Source organism: Salvia hispanica, chromosome 2 (assembly GCF_023119035.1).
Source record: "Salvia hispanica cultivar TCC Black 2014 chromosome 2, UniMelb_Shisp_WGS_1.0, whole genome shotgun sequence".
Lineage (NCBI taxonomy): Eukaryota > Viridiplantae > Streptophyta > Magnoliopsida > Lamiales > Lamiaceae > Salvia > Salvia hispanica.
In genome coordinates, this window is record NC_062966.1 from 20404322 (window position 1) to 20423058 (window position 18737).

Sequence of the window (18737 nt, forward strand, 5' to 3'; positions counted from 1 at the left end):
ACATCCCTAGAATCCTATGAGTTTAGTTACACATAATATAATAAGCTAAACACATAGATTGAAGGTAAGCCAATTTGAACATAAAACTAAAGCAAATAGAACCCGTAGGTTGAAACTTTGTCGTTTTTGATGTTCTTGGAATCCTTCTTCAACTCCTTGCACAATGACGTACTCTAGCTTTTGATCTCTATGAATTATTTTGCAAGTAGAAGCTCTCTAGGATTAGGGTTGGAGCAGGAGTCTTGGAGACTCCCCTTTTGGGGGCTATGGAAGGGTTGAATTCTATGAATGAGGTTATGGAATTCTATCATTTGCATAATTATTTATTTCACTTATCATTCGTATTATATATAGACATATTAATTGAATAATTTTAAATTTAATATGACTTCATTATCTTAACATAATTTAGATATGTATAATTAATTATCCAAGTTATTAGTTATAATATTAGAGATATATATAAGTGGTTAGTTAAAAGATTTGTGCACGAAAATATGTGTATACACGTGTATGCTGAATACACTTCTTTTGTAAATTTGATGACATTTGGTAGATGTTTACGAATGCATATTTATTAATTAGTGTGCAATACAAACTAATAATTTAATAGATAATCTTAAAGAAAAGAAATAAAACAAAATATATTAAACTATTCCTACTAAGTCGGTCTTATATTTTATAAAAGGGCAATCCCACTTTATAAGATATATATACTCTTAGTTTTCAATAGGAAAAAGGGGCAGAGGAAATAAAATCGAGAGTTAGAGGGAGAAAGAAAAGAAAGGAAAGAGAAGGAAGAGCGTAGAGAAAATAGTGGAGAAAGATGAAGAGGACTCTTGTACAATTATTTAGTGAGTCTTAGAGGATCAAGGCTATGAGTGAGACACCCGAACGAGTACTCAATCAAATTATCTATCTTAATCAGGTATGTATAAATCATACTTTTAATTTTACATATATTATGTGATGGATTGCTATGTGTTAAATTGGAATAAATATTTGAATTATATGATGTGAGCCTGAAATGGTTATGTGTGGAGTATTTGATATTGATGTTGTGAATGATGGATGTGTGATTTGTGCAATGAATATGTTTATCTATAGTATTGAAGTTATTGATGGATTATATGGATATGTAATTGGTGCAATGGATATGTTTGATGTATGTTATTGGAATTATTCGAGTCATGAGATTAAAGAGGATATGTGACTGTCTTGCTCTGGATCTGATATACAATGGAAAAAGACCTATGGGTCATATACAATGATAATGGACCTACGGGTTAAAGAAAATATGCGAAGAGGGGCCTTCGTGGAAAGGTCAAATCAAAGAGGGGCCTTCGTGGAAATGTCAAATAATTAAAAAGGAACCTGCAGGTCGTATACAATGGAAATCCCGGGCAGATACCAGGCTTGCTCAGTCACAGAATATTAAAAGGATCATAGAGGCATATGCATATGAATATTAAATTATTTATGATATTTATTACTTCCGGTGATATATATTGGTGAATAATTGTGTTTGATATTTGTATGTGGAATTAAAGGTAAGGTTTATATACACTGAGTTGTGGCTCATATAAACCACTAATATTTTTCAGGAATAAGATATCAGTGAAATTATTCGTTGACGTGGGTCGTAGAAACTCCACATGTTATCAGGGTCGGCGGCTGACGTATTTTGGCAACCTTCTCCTCCTCATTATTTTTTGCATGTAGATAATTGTGTAGTATATAGAGTGGTGAGAGGGTCCCACTGCAGTTTAGAATGGTTTGAAATATGTAATTGATAAGTGTTGGGTTTTGAAATTGTATAATATGTGCATTTTATGTACTTGAGTGTGGATTGATTATTTTAATTTTGAATTTACTTATAGTAAGTGTATAAGTCATAAGGGTTGAGGTGTGACAGTTTAGGTGGTATCAGAGCGGGGATAGAATCCTGTTGGGACATAGTATTCATGTATATCATATGATACATAAGCTTTATTTGCATTTGTATTATCATGAACATGCGTCACCGAGGAGAGAAGGGTCAGCCGCCATGCATCATCAATTAATTGAAACATTTCATATACATGTTGCATCATATTGGGATTTTTGGTACATGGACCAATGATGAGGTAAAGAGGTAGAAGTTTTGAAGTGCTCGTAAAAGTAGAAGTGTTGATTTTATGGGACTAATCAGAAAGGCTGGGATATAGTTAGAGTGATAGAACCGGTGTTCAATCAAATGAGTTATATGTAAGAAGAAGGTTTTGATTATAGGGTATCTCTTCTTTGAAGAAATACTTACTCTTGGTGGGATACAGTCCCACAAGCTATGATACAGCCTTTGGTATTCTGGTATTCAGTTCAGACGATTTTTCTAGAGAACTCAATGCTAAATATATGCAAAGAAGTGTATTGTGATAAGAAGCAGATAAGGTTTTGTCTTTAATCAAGGAACTACGTTTGTTGATTATGAGCTGACATTATTTCAATATACACGGTTTTCTAGAGAACGTGTTGCGAGTTAAGTCAATTGAGCTGCCAGCGGATATTGATTCTCTTGTTCATACACAAGTTTTGATATTATTATGGGTATAGATTGGTTTTCACTTCATCGAATCAATGTAGCTTGTCAAGTAAAAGAAATGGTAATATAATCATCGAGACAAGATCAAGTGATATTTTGCGGTAATCAATATATTGTTCCAGGTAATCAATTTGAAGGTATGCAACTGTTTTCGAGTACTGATTTTCGATCAAGATGTCATCAGTTGAAGATAGCTAAAGAGAATATTGCAGAGACACTATTTTGAACTCAGTACGACCATTATGAGTTTTGGTTATGCCTTTCGAATAAACTATTGCACCTACAATTATTTATGGCATTGATGAACAAATTCTCTCAACTATTCCTGGATCCGCTAGTGATTATTTCTATTGACTTACTATTATATTCATGAAGTACAGATGAACATGTTAATCACTTGCAGTCAGTATTACAAGTTCTGCGAGATAAACAGATTATTGCTAGGTTGAGTAAATGTGAGTTTTTGCTAGAACATGTGGTATTGTTGGGACACGTGGTGTCAGGTCATGGAATAGAATTGGATCTACAAAAGATTGAACTGGTTTTCAACTGGAAATGTTTCCCGATTATTATTCAATTGATAATAAAGTTAGTATGACAAAATTATTCTTTTATATGGAGTGAAGCATATCAAAAGAGTTTTAATGAGTGGAAGCATCGTTTGAATATGTCACCTATTTTGGTTATCTCCGCAGGTACAAGATATTATGTTATTTATAGTGATGCGCTGAAACATGGATTTGATTATCTTTTGACTTAATGGAAAGTTTATTGCTTATGCGTCGTAACAATCGCAAGTACAAGAAGTTTCTTATTCTGTTCAAAATCTTTTATTAGTGACATTATTTTGCTTTGAAGATTTGACATCATTATCTGCAGGAACGCGTATATGGTATTCTAGTATCTTATATATTGACAAAGATCCGCGATTTACTATCTCAGTCTTGATAAAGTTTTTTTGTGAGTTTCACCTCAGAAAGGAGTCATGCGATTCGAGCAAAAAGGTAAGTTGAGTCCTCATTATATTGAACCGTGAGATATTGTTGAAAGAGTTGGACCATTGGCGTATAGGTTAACATTACCTCCAGAGTTGGCACAGATTCATAATATTTTTTACGTCAGTAGGATTCAGCTTTATCGATCTGATCCTTCGCATGTTCTGAAAGATTCTGATATACAGATTTCTGAAAATTTGAGTTATATAGAAGAACATGTCATTATAGTGGACTGCCAGATAAAACAATTGCGAAGAAAAGATATTCCTATGGTAATAGTTATTTGACAAAATTACGGAGTCGAAGAGGCGATTTGGGAAACAGGGGAAAAGATGAGAAAGAACTATCCACATCTGTTTACGAGTTAGCAATTTCATTGAGTACGTCAAATTAGAATGATGAATTTTGCAGACAAAATTCTTAAAGAGGGGAAAAATTGTGACATCCCTAACCCAGAATTCTATCATTTGCATAATTATTTATTTCACTTATCATTCGTATTATATATAGACATATTAATTGAATAATTTTAAATTTAATATGACTTCATTATCTTAACATAATTTAGATATGTATAATTAATTATCCAAGTTATTAGTTATAATATTATAGATATATATAAGTGGTTAGTTAAAAGATTTGTGCATGAAAATATGTGTATACACGTGTATGCTGAATACACTTCTTTTGTAAATTTGATGACATTTGGTAGATGTTTACGTATTCATATTTATTAATTAGTGTGCAATACAAACTGATAATTTAATAGATAATCTTAAAGAAAAGAAATAAAACAAAATATATTAAACTATTCCTACTAAGTTGGTCTTATATATTATAAAAGGCCAATCCCACTTGAAAAGATATATATACTCTTAGTTTTCAATAGGAAAAAGGGGCAGAGGAAATAAAATCGAGAGTTAGAGGTAGAAAGAAAAGAAAAGAAAGAGAAGGAAGAGCGTAGAGAAAATAGTCGAGAAAGTTGAAGAGAGCTCTTGTACAATTATTTAGTGAGTCTTAGAGGATCAATGCTATGAGTGAGACACCCGAACGAGTACTCAATCAAATTATCTATCTTAATCATGTATGTATAAATCATACTTTTAATTTTACATATATTATGTGATGGATTGCTATGTGTTAAATTGAAATAAATATTTGAATTATATGATGTGAGCCTGAAATGGTTATGTGTGGAGTATTTGATATTGATGTTGTGAATGATGGATGTGTGATTTGTGCAATGAATATGTTTATCTATAGTATTGAAGTTATTGATGGATTATATGGATATGTAATTGGTGCAATGGATATGTTTGATGTATGTTATTGGAATTATTCGAATAATGAGATTAAAGAGGATATGTGACTGTCTTGCTCTGGATCTGATATACAATGGCAAAAGACCTACGGGTCATATACAATGATAATGGACCTACGGGTCAAAGAAAATATGCAAAGAGGGGCCTTCGTGGAAAGGTCAAATAATTAAAAAGGAACCTGCAGGTCGTATACAATGGAAATCCCGGGCAGATACCAGGCTTGCTCAGTCACAAAATATTAAAATGATCATAGAGGCATATGCATATGAATATTAAATTATTTATGATATTTATTACTTCTGTTGATATATATTGGTGAATAATTGTGTTTGATATTTGTATATGAAATTAAAGGTAAGGTTTATATACACTGAGTTGTGGCTCATATAAACCACTAATATTTTTCAGGAATAAGATATCAATGAAATTATTCGTTGACGTGGGTCGTAGGAACACCACATGTTATCAGGGTCGGCGGCTGACGCATTTTGGCAACCTTCTCCTCCTCATCATTTTTTGCATGTAGATAAATGTGTAGTATATAGAGTGGTGAGAGGGTCCCACTGCAGTTTAGAATGGTTTGAAATATGTAATTGATAAGTGTTGGGTTTTGAAATTATATAATATGTGCATTTTATGTACTTGAGTGTGGATTGATTATTTTAAAATTTGAATTTATTTATAGTAAGTGTATAAGTCATAAGGGTTGAGGTGTGACACCGGCGGTCGCCGGGCGTGTCTTTGTCTCCGCTAAGCGCCGACGGTCGCCGGACGCCACCTGAAGCTCTCCAGATTTCCTACTTCGCGTTTTAACTCCCTTTTTAGGCTTAAATATGCACATTTATGGCAAGACATGTCAAAATACCAAAATAGATAAAATATGAAAATAATGGGCATGTAATGCAACTTTGACATTAAAAACGGACGTCTTAAAACAGTGCAAAATCCGAGCGTATCAACTCCCCCAAACTTACAATTTTGTTTGTCCTAGAACAAAACAATAAAGACACAAGAATAGACGCACGAAATGCACAAGGACTAGACGTCGTCATTGCCTCAAAAGATGAAAGAATAGATTAAGCATGTATTAACGCAATCAAATCAAGCAAGGCTTATTAGTGCATTTTCATTACTAACTCGTGGAACACCTTGAATTCATGCACTCACATGTGGCAAACTTCCAAAGATGGGAAGTGTTCTCTCACTCTCAAAGTGTATAAAGGTAATGTGTATAAGCATTCAAATCATGCATCATGCAAAGTTTACCATAGGCTTGCTCAAAGTCTAATCCCTCCTCTACTAGATGTGATTAAGCATCAAAAGTCTGAAAGGTCTTTATCTTTGGTTGTAATGTAGGCTCTTTAGCAGGTGATGAATATTTGGCTAAAAAGTGACTAAAAATAAGATATCCCAAGTAGAGTTAAAGTAACTCCACTTTACTAAAACCCAAGACACTTTCAACACTTTATTTTTCCTTCAACTTACTTTCTCAGAGAATCATCTGTAGAATGGCTCTGATACCACTTGTTAGAATAATTGAGTGAACAATTACATAAAGCTCTCTATGATGATTAACCGAGAACAACGGAGAAGGAGCATAAACTGTAGAGCGGAAGCGTACCTTGATCCATAACGAATTTAACGACGGAATTGCTTTGTAGGGGCTATGGATCTTCCAAACGATCAGAGACATTCTTTGCAATAGTCTGCCGAGAGAATACAGAGATATTGAATGTTCTTCTGACGTCTGGGGACCATAACCATAACTTATATTTATAGTAGAAAATATAAGTTCCTTTATTTTCTAATTGGTCCCTCAACAAATAGAAAACCATAAATTGGTATCTACACTTATTTTCATAACAAATAAATACACTTTAGTCTAAACTTTAATCTTTATTGGATCACTTTATGTTGGACAACTGAAAGATAGCCATACACATTACATTAGTCATGTAGAACCCCACTTTCTAACAAATCAACGGCCGCATATGCGGACAACGCAAATACTTTCACAAGTTGGTTACCTAGTATAATAGTTTTGTCTGTGATTATTTTTGAGGCCACAACTTCGTCGCAGTCACGAATATAGTCCGTCCCACCAAGAGCTAGATCATACGACGCCGTTTGATACTCTTTTATTTCTACTTCGCGTAGGGCACTGTTGAACGACAATAGGACCAAGTCATACGACGCCTTACATTTTCCAAGTGTATTTTTCCCATTGGAATCCATTTTGTTCTCCTTCAGTAGGGTTTTGATGTGGTCGAGCGTAGTGTTCGACTTTGTGAATCCTGATTTTATGATTTCGATGGAGAGTTCGTATAAGTTTTTCGCGGATGCCACTCTTGGTTCGGCTTGAAGATCATTCTCGCACGTTGGGACGTCAGTTATCAATTTTCCTCCAGCGCATACTTTCTTGATCAAGGGTGGTGGAGAGGCGGCTTGGGGTGTTGAGGATAGGAGTAAAATGGCGGATATAAAGATGATTGAAGCAATTGAAGAAGACATTGTTGTTGATTTTTGTCTAAGGTGAGTTAGCTAGGTTATATAGTTTTGTTGGGAGTGATAGTTTTGTAATAAGGGGGCAAGTATTGATTGGTTCTTTCTCTTGTAAAAAGTTTTCATATGACTTATTATAGGGAAATGAAATTAGATATAATATCCATTTGCCTTAATACACTTATTTTTTTCCCCCTGATTATATTCGATCCAATCATTAAATATGGAATTAATGGAAATCAAATTTTCTTTTTAAAATATCACTTAATGCAGAGTCATAGTAATACTTAATTATTTTATATATTTAAAATTGCATTAAATGGATTTGTACAGTTTACAATTCTGGTAATCTTAAATGATACTCCCTCCGTCCACGAATAGGAGTCTCATTTCTATTCGGTACGGGTTTTAAGAAATGTTAAGAAAAGTGGATAAAAGAAAGTTAATGGAATAGGAGTCCCACTTGGATATATGAGTGGAATGAGTTAGTAGAATGTAGGGTCTCTTTATCATTTATGGTAATTATGAACCGGGACTCCTATTCGTGGACGAACCAAAATAGAAAAACGGGACTCCTATTCGTGGACGGAGAGAGTACTAGCTAGTAGTACTTAAATGATTTTCATAATCAAAGAGTAATTATTTGATTTAGTTATAGAATAATTTATGTTGGAAGAAAATCACGGAAATATTGGAAGATCACGGCAGAATAGGGAGATGATATGCGATTATTATCTTTACCAAGAATAGGAGATATGGAATTAATGTAAATAGGTATACCTTATATAGATATTACTAGTCCTATATAATAATGTACTAGCATGTACTCCCTCTGTCCCACTAGAAATGAAACGTTTTCCTTTTTGGGTTGTCCTATTAAAAATGAAACGTTTCTTAAAATAGAAATAACTTTATCTCTACTTTTCCCTCTCTCTTACTTTACTCTCTCTTCTTTAACTCACAAAACAACACTACATAAAATCCTGTGCCGAAAAGCAAACGTTTCATATTTATTGGAACGGAGGGAGTATATTTTTGAATGAGAAATACAATGAAACCTTTCCCCAACCTTTAAACATGGCATCAAGAGCAACAATGTTTTTTGGCTCAGAGAATACTTCATCATAGCCTGATACCGATTCTCGACCTTTTCTAAGCCAAGATCAAACCAGAAACCAGATCCTACACATCAGAAACCATGTCAGACGATAACCAAGATACCAAAACCAATCCAGAACCATCACCAAATCTGAAAAATAGGAAGAATATCACCATAGCATTCAAACTTAACGGGAAGAATTATCCGTTATGGTCCAGATTAATGAAAGTCAAGATAGGAGGCCGAGGGACCTACTCTTATATCCGAAACGACCACCGGTACATGGGAGTAAGGGATACGAAGATTGGGAGGAGAACGACCTGGTTGTCTTCTCGTGGATCGTCGATAATATCGAGAATGATATCATCGCCGACTTTAACCACCATCAAACATCGAAGGCTTTGTGGGAAAGCCTTTCCATAACCTATGAGAGCAAGGCAGACCCATACTTGAGATATGACCAGGAAGACAAAGTAATCAACATCAAACAAGGGGATCTCGATCTAGAGACGTATTACCGGAGGATCCACGGATTGTGGATCAATGTTGATCGCTGCCAGAAACAACCGGTCAATTGTTGTGACAAATGAGTCGATCAGTTCAGAACTTTTTCAAACAACAAGCGGCTAATCAAATTTCTAACCGGCCTGAATCAGGAGTATGATTCTATCCGGCGAGACATAATGAAGAACGATCCTTTCCCATCAGTAGAGGCGGCCTACGGATGGGTGAAGACGGAGGCGGCTCGACATCGCATCATGCCACGAACGTCCGCCTCACCCACCGTGGAAGCCCTCGGTGGAAACGCCGAAGATTCATCATCTGGGGAGATTGGGGCTGGATTCGCAGCCCCAAGCCAACGACCGCCGCATCGGAATGGGCCACCACGCACCACCGCTACCAACCGGCCAGGAAACAGGATTGACAAATCCTCCCTTTGGTGTACCCACTGCCAGAGATCGAAACACACTTACGAGACCTGCTTCAAACGATTGGTATATCCCGATTAGTGGGAAGAGAGGCAGAAATCGAAAGGGACTCAATCCTAGGCAAAATTAGTGGTGGGTGTTACCGGAGATGGACAGCCACGGACCGGAAATAATGGAGGACAAGGAGGGCCGGTGGTAAATCAGGGGAACTCGTCCGGCGGCGGCAGCGGCGGCAGCGTTAAGGAGATCGGGAATTTCGTCGAGAGGATGGAGGCGGCACCGACAGGAGGAGGTAAAGGGTTTGGGTTTAAACCAAACCCTAGAATGTTTAATAAATTAGAAAAAAGACCCTATCCTATTAAGACTGAACCCCCAGATTGCCCAAAATTGCATATTAACCCCTAGCATGTTCGAAAATATGATTTGTGCCCCCAGAATATGCAATTATGTGATTATGTGTCGAAAAATTCATTTGCACCCCTAGAAAATTTATCCGCTGCATTCCATGTTCAAAAAGGGGTAGAAACAACGAATGGTTGGATTTTTGATTGTGGGGCAACTGATACTATGACTCCAGATAAGAATGATTTTAGTAGCCTGAATGAAGTTACTAAAACATACATTAAAACTGCAAATGGGGAGTTGATTACTGTCGTTGGTTCTGGAACTATTGAAATTTCCCCCACTCTCCGGCTCAGAAATTGCTTATATGTGCCCACTCTATCTCAGAGATTGATGTCTATAAGTCATGTTACGAAGGAGTTAAATTGCACACTGCTAATGCACCCAAAATTTTGTATCTTACAGGATATTCAGACGAAGAGGATTCTTGGGCGTGGCACTAAGAAACAAGGGCTCTACTACGTGGACGAGATAGCTCAACATGGCAGTGCAATGCTGGCTCACGGATCCACGAAACAAGAAATTTGGCTGTGGCACCGAAGACTAGGACACCCTTCTCCTGGTTTTTTAAACTTCTTTTTCCGAATTTTTCAATTCGTTCAAATTTTTCATGTGAGACTTGTGTTTTGGCCAAAAGCCGCAGACAATCTTTTAAGATTTCCAATACTCGAATGAATTCCATTTTTTCCTTAGTGCATGCTGATGTTTGGGGCCCTGCACCAATTGTTGGTGGAGGTGGTGTTCGACATTTTGTGATATTTGTTGATGATTGCACTAGAATGACTTGGATTTATTTCTTGAAACATAAGTCGGAAGTCATTGATAAATTTATCTTATTTTTTCAAATGGTCCAAACACAATTTCACACTGCCATCAAAACCCTTAGGTCAGATAATGGGAGGGAATTCGTGAATATCCCTACGGCCCAATTCTGTAAAGAAAAAGGCATGATCCATCAAACGTATTGTGCCTACACTCCGGAACAAAATGGGGTAGTCAGGGGGAGAGTAATCCAGGTAGTTATGAATCTACAGACTATCTAAGTTGGGTCGTGCCATTGCCAAACTCTTCGATTAAGGAACCAACAGATCCAGTCGTCACTGCCGCCGAGCAGGTCTTGCCACAAGAGTCATCTCATCCACTACCTTCTGATCCACCTCAACCGATATCCGAGGTAACCTCTGAACCGAGTCTCGATGAGAATATAGTTCCCATTAATCATGATGATACAGAACCCCAAGAAGAAGACAATACTATTGATGGTGATACTAGAAGATATGCACATCCTTACCGAAGTACGAGAGGAGTCCCACCGAAGAGATACTCTCCTGAAAAGATTGGGAAGAAAAACCAATATGGGGTGGCAAATTTTGTGCAAGCAAATTTGACTAAGATGGCACGAGCCTTCAAAACTGCAATTTATGAAGAAGAAGAAATTCCATAGTCCGCAGAAGTGGCAATGAGACACAAGCACTGGAGAGAAGCTATGTTCACAGAAATGAAGGCACTAATGAAGAACAAGACTTGGGTAAAGGGAAAGCTGCCTGAAGGAGTAAAAACAGTCGGATGCAGATGGGTGTTCACGATAAAGCGAAGGCCTAATGGCTCGATCGAAAGTTATAAGGCTCGGCTTTTGGCGAAAGGGTACACCCAGACCTATGGTGTAGATTATGCTGAGTGATACGCTTAGATTTTGCACTATTTTAAGGCCATTATTTGGTCCGTTTTTTATATCAAAGTCACTCTACACGTCCATTATTTATATATTTTATCTATTTTGGTGTTTTGACGTGTTTTATGAGAAATGTGCATAATTGAGCCGAAAAAGGCAGCCAAAACGCAAAGTCTGGAAATCTGGAGTCGAGACGACGACCGGCGACCGCCGCGGATGTGTGCGGTGACCGCCGGCCCCCGGCGGGCAGAACAATGCAACGGTCTACCTCGGAAAAATACGCTTGGAAGAGAAGTCTCGTCCGGCGACCGCCGGAATCGTGCGCGGTCCGCCGCCGAGGAACAGACTCTCTGGACTCCAACGCGGCGACCGCCGGCCAAGGTGCGGGGCCCGTCGAAGAAAGGCGGTGAATCCGAAGCCCTAGATTTGCTCCAAGATTTACCATATTTTCGAGATTTTTTCCTTCTACAACAAGGATTGGCTTTCCCCTATAAATAAGACCTCAAGCTTTAACAAAAGAGAGAGCTTCTACTTGCAAAATAATTCATAGAGATCAAGAGCTAGAGTACTTCACTTGTGCAAGGAGTTGGAGAATGATTTCAAGAACATCAAGAACGACAAGGATTCAACCTACGGGTTTTATTTGCTTTAGTTTTATGTTCAAATTGTCTTCCCTTCAATCTATGTGTTAAGCTTATTTCACCATGTGTAACTGAACTCATAGGATTCAAGGGATGTGTTAGTAACGACTTTGGTTATACAATTCTTTTTTTTCTATTTAATATCCGTTTTGTTTTTACTTTGTTTCTTCCCTAAGTACTCTTGATGCTTCATGATTGAGTGACACAATCGTGTATGATTTAATATAGCTTGCTTTATAACTGTGACAGAGTTCTAGCGAGTTAGATCTACTTAGTAGACGCTACAGTTAGCTTCCTTTAAAACGACATTGTTAATTGAGAGTGAGGACTTTTCAAGGGTCTTATGAGCTTTATGGAGTTACGTGTTAGGATTGACAACCCTAATCTTGTAATCAACGTTTGCATCGCATGAGAATAAGCTAGGTGACTCGTTCTATCAATGTAAAAACTGTGCTAAGGTATTGTAGTATGGAATTTGTATAACCATAACCGTGAACGCACATCCCTGGGATTCCCTTATCTCTATCGCTTATCTCCGTGTTTTATCTGCATTTAGTTGTTATATGTTTTTATTTGTTTTCAGTTTTCAAAAGTCTTCCAAAACCCTTTGTTTTTCCAGATAGTAATTGAGTCTTAGTAGAGGATAGACACTTTGTGTTTGCCTTCCCCGTGTTCGATATCCGGTACTGACCTTTAGCTATACTAGATCTACTCTGTATACTTGCAGGTATTTATAGTGCTAATTAAAAGTGCATCAAGTTTTTGGCGCCGTTGCCGGGGAGGACAATTCACTTTGGAGTGATATCTTCAAACGGATAATTTTACTACTTTGGAATTTAATTGCTTCCAGTTTTTAATTTTAGTTTTTAATTCGTTTTTGTTTTTTATTCTTGCTGGTTTTGTATGCGAACGCGCTCTGGGAAAGACAGCCTTGAACCGCTTGATTCAGAACTTGAAAAAATTCGTAGGAAAATAAGAAGTGAAAAAGGATCAGGAACAATGGGTGACCGAACAGACATCGAGAAATTGCAAGAAATGGTGAAGCTACTGATGGACGAGAGAGATGCGGAGAGGGCAGCCCGCGAGGCTTTGGAAAAGAAGAATAAGGAAATACAGCCCGTGATGAATATGTTCAATCATGGGAATATGTTTACTTTTCCGGAAGGACCTCGTATTGATGCTAACAATTTCGAGTTACGCATGCCCCTTATTCAAAGGGTCGAGCAAACTCCTTTTGCAGGTAGGGCTACAGAAGACGCCAATCGCCATCTCTCGAAATATGTGGAGATCTCAAACACTCTCAAGTTAAACTGATTATGCTAAAGAGTGGTTTGAATGCATGCCTATAGAAAAGGTCTCCACATGGAAGGACATTGTAGCTGCCTTCCTCGACAAGTATTATCCACCAGGCACAATCTTGAAGCTTAAAAGTGAGATATTCCAGTTCATCCAAGGCCACGACGAGCCCCTATACGAGGCGTTTGCTCGTTTCAAAGCTCTTCTCCGAAAGTGCCCTAACCATGGTTTCACCGTGGATCATCAGGTAGGAATCCTCTTTAATGGATTTAACGAGAAGATTTGTGCTATGCTAGATTCAGGTGCAAACGGAGGATTCTTGAGGAAGTCAGGTGAAGAGGCCATGGCGGTAATAGAGGAATTCGCCACCAACAGTAGGGGGTGGTCGAAAGAAAGGCATAGCATGAAGATGATAGCTGCAGTTGAAGAGGCCGAGGAGAGCTCTTTTGCGAAGGAATTGGCCGAGCTCAGAGTTAGGGTGGACCAAATGGATACATCAAGGAAGGAGGATCCGATTCCACCGACCTCCATCATAGCGGTCTCCAAACTCGAAACTCCTGCCCCGTTAGTGAAGGAAATCAACTACATGCAAGGAGACGGTTCCAACAGAAATTACAACAACAATTATCACCCTAATCAGGGGGGCCGTAATTTCAATAATTATAATGGAAACCGACCTCATCCTAATCTCTCTTATTCTAACAATAATTACTTGCAACCCCCCGCAGGATTTAGCGTTGGCAAGGGAGGAGTAGTTGAAACAACTAAGAAGGAGGAAAAGTATGACCAAGGGATCACAAGGATCTTGGAAGTAATCACACAAGACAGGAAGGTTAATGACACCAAGATCGGAGTGGTCGAAGCTAGAATAAACAACCTCGAGCAGGGGATGAACACGATCTCGACTGCCATAGCCAACATCAACACTCAAATGGAAAAAATCCAGAAGAAGTTAGATGAAGACAGGGCAAAGGCAGCCGAACGAGTGGATGACATCAACAAAAAGTGGGAGGCAAAGCAGAAAACTGGGGACTGCCCAGTCGCCGGCGGACCGCCGCAAACACCGCAGCGGGTCACCGCTGAAGCCTCGAATGGCGTCTGCCCAGCCGCCAGCGGACCGCCACACACCACGCGACGGGCTGCCACAGAGAAGGCAGAAGCACCCGCTCTGCAGGGACTTGTGCGGCACAATAGGATTGTGCTACCTTTCCAGCCGAAGAGGAAGTTTAAGCTCGAAGAGCAGTTCAAACATTTTTTGAACATGTTTTGTAAAGTCCATACTAACATTCCTCTAGTTGAATCATTGCAGGAAATACCGAAGTATGCAAAGCTACTAAGGGAGGCAGTGATGAGGAAGAGAAGGTCAACAAAAGCCGACCTTAAGCTACTGCATCATTGCAGCGAGATCATCCAAAAAGAAAAGGAAGTGAAGCAGAGAGATCCGGGTCAATTCATTATCCGATGCCGGATTGGAGAGGGAAAGGTTGACAAGGCCCTATGCGATCTAGGATCTTCAATCAATCTCATGCCACTGAATTACTATGAAAAGCTCAACATCGGGCCACTCAAAACTTCAGATGTAACACTCAGATTGGCCGATAACTCGTCCATAAAAACTGTAGGTATGATTGAGGATGTCTTAGTAAAAGTCGATGATTTCATTTTCCCCGCCGATTTTATTGTGCTTGACATGAAAGTAGACAAGAACGTACCTCTAATCTTAGGGAGAGATTTTCTTGCTACTTGCAAAGCCCTGATTGATGTAGGTCATGGCGAGATCACAATTAGCGATAACTATGGCCATTCCACCTATAAGATCGAGAGCGAGATGCTCAAGTTTGAGGAAGCAAAGCGAGCGAAGATGGAACGGCAGTGTAGGGCAGTCATGGTCACGGATTTGACTAAACCACAAGACCCCGTTGAAGTGGAGGATCCTACTACCTCTACTATATACATTGTCAATGAGGTACGACGTTCCCCTAAAAAGGACAATACTAATCCCTCTACCACTATCTCGCAGAAAAAGAAGCAAAAGAGAAAGAAAGCACCTAATGAGGCCCTCGAGATTTATGTTATCAAGACTAATAAGGGAAAGTACAAGTGGTGGAAGAAGCTAGGGACCAAGTTGCTCCCTATGCCCATTTTCAACACTCGGGTCGTTGATCCGCCCAATTAGTGGGCCACTTCAAGTCGAGCTAACGACTTAAAACAAAAGCGCTTGTTGGGAGGCAACCCAATCTCTTTAATTTTGTTCTTTCCTTTATTTTCGTTTTAAAAAAAAAATAAAAAATAAAATAACATGTGGCGGTCGCTGCACTGAACACGGCGGTCGCCACATGCGTAATCACATGTGCAGGATAGGTCGGGCTTAGTGCAGGCTTAGGGCGGGCCGGAGAAACTGCTGAACGGGCTGTGGCGGCCCGCCAGGAATCGCTGTTTTAAACGCCCGTGCAGCAGCCCGCCGCGCGCAGTCCAGAGACGGGAAACCAGTTATAAAAGGTATGTTTTCCATTCCTTTTCCCATTCCTTCTCAAATTCCTTCCTTGCACACTACCCCCACCTTTATAAATCACCAATTTCACACACCCACACTATCATTCTCTCAATTCTCTCCAAGTTTAGAGTTCTTCTCCAATTCTCAATCAACACAAGGTATGAATCCTAATTCAATTTCTGAGCATTGTTCTACTTCTTTCATGGTTTTGGGGGAATTTTGGATGAATTGTTTGGTGGAAACTCTTAGTTTACGATGGGGGATGATTGTGTATGCTTGTTTTTGGACTTCCGTGGTGATATTGTGTTTTGGTGATATTTTGAAGCTTTGTGAATAATGATTCCTTCTTATCTATACTTGTTCTTATGTTGCAATCATGTTCATAGCATTGTGAGGCTATTATTACTTCCATGGATTGCAATACTTGAGTAGTTCATAGAGATTGTTGATATGTATTGATTTATTGTTGATACGTCTCTGCATGGGGGATGAATTCACGTTGGGGGATGGATTTTTGTTTCCTAGTTTGGATGTTTTTGTTCTACATGTTTCCATGCCACCATCTAGGAAGTTTTGAACACCTAGCTTGCACCTATGTTAATTCTTTGATATTATTTGAAAGAGTGCAAGTTTGGGGGAGCTTTGATTTCCCATTGTGTGGTATACTTTTTAAGTATTGTACTTTTCTTTGTAGGAATATGGGATCAAAGGGAAAGCCCGAAAGTGCGAAGAACTATGGCGTTAGCCTTGCCTCGGACGAGCAAAAGGCCATGTGGAAGAATTTGTCGGCGCGAGAGACGGCGCCCTCGAGGTACCCCCATGATTTCCCTCTTCAAACTTTGGGGATAGCGCAGAACTTTTGGGCGTTGTGTGACATAGGTGACGGGAACGACCTTCGATACATGTTCGAGAGAAAGTGGCCATCCTTTAGGAAGTATACTCTTGAGTTCCTAAGCTCGTTGAAGGTCACCAAGGACCGCCGACAAAACATCCCGCTTAGCATGGATTTTCGCCTAGGCAACCGATGGCTCTCGCTCACCATGGAGGATCTTTGCGGAATCTTCCATTGCTTCGACCCAACCCCGAGACCGATAATGATTATGATTTTGACGAGGTTTGGGGTGCGATGACGAATGAGCACGAGCAACCCGGTTTTGCGGTACCTCCACCGAGCTATGACCCAACTTATGTTTGCTAGGGTCGATGGGGGAAGTGTCTCCCAAACGGAGTTGAATGTGATTTGGTGCCTCCGCAACAAGAAGGGATTCGATTATGGAACTCTTTTCACTATCTATGTGGACCGGATCACGAAGAAGGATGGAGGCATTATATGTTTGTGGGGGTTTGATCACGGCGATCACCGAGCATTTGGATGTGTCTTTCGTTTGTTTGACGGGAGATGGCGAGGAGCGCTTTATCACGTATGAGGTGCTCTTTTCGGTGGGGCTTTTGAAGACCGACTATTGGGTCAAGGATTTTTCTTACAAGTGGCGGGGGATCACTTCCTCGTTCCCATTCCGCAGTTGACTAAGGTCGGTGTTTGGGCAAACCAAGTCAATTGGAAGCTCAACACCCTGGCGCACCGTAGAGCCATCGAGGCTAACCCCATCAATGGGGTGTTTAGGAAGATGAATATGCCGGCTCGCATCCCCATCTTTGAGGCCGATGATGACTCCACCTTCGATACTATTGATCACTACACCGAAGAAGGGGAGCACTCGCACGCCCAAGAGACTCAAGTGTCGCCGCCACCGCCGCCCCAACATCGCCAAGAAGAAGGAGAGGAGGAAGAAGTAGCCCGAACCCGGATGAGGAGTTTCAGGCGAACACCTCCGCCCAACTAGGAGATATCTACTCCTACATGCAAAACGTGTCCAACACTTGGGACACCCGTTGGGCGGAGCAACAAAGGGAGAACGCCTACAACCGTCAAGGATGGACGGCTCAAGGTGATTGGCGCACGACGGAGCAACAATTTTGGGAGCAACAAAGGCTTGAAGACGTGCATCGCCGTCGTGAGATTGAAGAGCTCCAAAGGATGGCCGCCGAGGCTCGACAAGAGCGCCAAACCATGAGTGGCGATATCTCCTATCTTATTGGCGCGTTCGACGACCTCAACACCCGTTTTCCTCCTCCTCCTCAAGATTGAAAAAGTCAAGCTCAATGACTTTAAATGAGCATTTGTACCATGTTTTTGGATGTTTTTAAGACAATTTGTTTTATGTTTTTGACAATTTTTGCTTTAAGTTTAAGTATTTTTGGTTTTAGTTTAATTTTTGTGCGTTGGAAATTTTTCGCAGGTTCTGACCTCTACGTGGCGACCGTCGCATGTGCTGCGGCGGTCGGCCACCTGCTCGCTGGAACAATCTGTTGTGGCGCGGCGACCGCCGGACATGCCGCGGCGGGTCACCGCCTGGGCGTAATTTCCAGCGCGATTTTTCAGAATTTCTCGATTTTCGCCCGGTCAAGCCTCGATGCGAGAGTTTTCAAGGTACTTTTTTTTTCAGTAGTTCACTCACGTCCCTACCGACTCTACAAACTTATTTTACACTTTGTTGTAAATAAGTTTGGGGGGATGAAGTGGTGGACCGTGAGTTTAAGTTTTTGTTTTAAAGTTTTTGTTTTTTGTTTTTCAAAACCCCGTAGGTGAATTTTGTTGTTTAAAATGTTTTCTTGAATCCATATCGTGGACTTAACATGAAGAACTTAGAAACACGCATGCTTAGGGACACACTTTAGATCGAGTTGCCAATGATATTACATTTCATATATGTTTAAGTGTGGCTTAACGTTTTGATTTGATG

At 39.7% G+C, this 18737-nt stretch overlaps 1 long non-coding RNA gene across 1 annotated transcript; it reads left to right on the plus strand.

Moving 5' to 3' along the window:
* Positions 1 to 757: 757 nt before the first annotated feature.
* LOC125207845 lies at positions 758 to 2608 on the plus strand. The gene is made up of 2 exons (XR_007174028.1): positions 758 to 928; positions 1605 to 2608. It is a non-coding gene; the product is annotated as an uncharacterized LOC125207845 (long non-coding RNA).
* Positions 2609 to 18737: the final 16129 nt, after the last annotated feature.